The sequence below is a fragment of the Anopheles marshallii genome, assembly GCF_943734725.1.
Source record: "Anopheles marshallii chromosome X unlocalized genomic scaffold, idAnoMarsDA_429_01 X_unloc_282, whole genome shotgun sequence".
NCBI classification, from domain to species: Eukaryota; Metazoa; Arthropoda; class Insecta; order Diptera; family Culicidae; genus Anopheles; species Anopheles marshallii.
In genome coordinates, this window is record NW_026525871.1 from 5,001 (window position 1) to 6,890 (window position 1,890).

Below are 1,890 nucleotides of genomic sequence, written 5' to 3' on the forward strand. Positions count from 1 at the left end.
TCTAACAGGCCAAGATTGGATCTCAAAATGTTGCTAAGTCCATGGCCACCATAAGCCATTTCTATCAAGAAGGCCATGGACAGTTCTAAACAACCACGAAAGCTTCCAAGAGTTGAAACATTGCTATCAAGTAGGCCGTAGCAGCCCATAGCAACCCAACCAAGATACTCTAACAGGCCAAGATTGGTTGGAGACTTCAAAATTTGGCTAAGTCCATGGCCACCATAAGCCATTTCTATCAAGAAGGCCATGGACAGTGCTTAGCAACCACGAAAGCTTCCAAGAGTTGAAACATTGCCTATCAAGGTAGGCCGTACCAGCCCATAGCAACCCAACCAAGATACTCTAACAGGCCAAGATTGGTTGGAGAATTCAAAATTTGCTAAGTCCATGGCCACCATAAGCCATTTCTATCAAGAAGGCCACGAACAGTGCTTAGCAACCACGAAAGCTTCCAAGAGTTGAAACATTGCCTATCAAGTAGGCCGTAGCAGCCCATAGCAACCCAACCAAGATACTCTAACAGGCCAAGATTGGTTGGAGAATTCAAAATTTTGCTAAGTCCATGGCCACCATAAGCCATTTCTATCAAGAAGGCCACGAACAGTGCTTAGCAAGGCCATGGACAGTGCTTAGCAACCACGAAAGCTTCCAAGAGTTGAAACATTGCCTATCAAGTAGGCCGTAGCAGCCCATAGCAACCCAACCAAGATACTCTAACCAGGCCAAGATTGGTTGGAGAATTCAAAATTTGGCTAAGTCCATGGCCACCATAAGCCATTTCTATCAAGAAGGCCACGAACAGTGCTTAGCAACCACGAAAGCTTCCAAGAGTTGAAACATTGCCTATCAAGTAGGCCGTAGCAGCCCCATAGCAACCCAACCAAGATAATCTAACAGGCCAAGATTGGTTGGAGATTTCAAAATTGGCTAAGTCCAGATTTTTCTACCCTTCGGGAAAACAACCCTAGTTCACCAAGTTGAACGCGAAAAAACTGTCCATAGGATACGCACAAAACGTTTATTGAGTTGGTCACCATATGTGGAAATTATGGTGAAAATAAGCCAAGTTCCGGAGTTTTTAACTCACACGAAACCACGAAAACTTTCATTAGGAAAACTTGGTTGGAGCAACCCTACTGCAGAACACACCGACATGGACGAAAGGTCGACTGGCCAAGAGAAAAAATTTTTGCGGGACCACTCAAAACATCATAGTTAGACCTAGCAAATGATGAAAAGTGAAACCCGCGATCGATTGGAGAAACCTTATTTTACACTGAAAAATTCCACATAAGGAAAATTTGTATGGAGCACCCTACTGCAGAGCACACCGACAGGGCCGGGAAGGAAGGCCCGGTCCAAGAAAAAATTTTTGCGGGACCACTCAAAACATCATAGTTAGACCTAGCAAATGATGAAAAGTGAAACCGCGATCGATTGGAGAAACCTTATTTACACTGAAAAATTCCACATAAGGAAAATTTGTATGGAGCACCCTACTGCAGAGCACAACCGACAGGGCCGGGAAGGAAGGCCCGGTCCAAGAAAAAATTTTTGCGGGACCACTCAAAACATCATAGTTAGACCTAGCAAATGATGAAAAGTGAAACCCGCGATCGATTGGGAGAAACCTTATTTTACACTGAAAAATTCCACATAAGGAAAATTTGTATGGAGCACCCTACTGCAGAGCACACCGACAGGGCCGGGAAGGAAGGCCCGGTCCAAGAAAAAATTTTTGCGGGACCACTCAAAACATCATAGTTAGACCTAGCAAATGATGAAAAGTGAAACCCGCGATCGATTGGAGAAACCTTATTTTACACTGAAAAATTCCACATAAGGAAATTTGTATGGAGCACCCTACTTGCAGAGCACACCGACAGG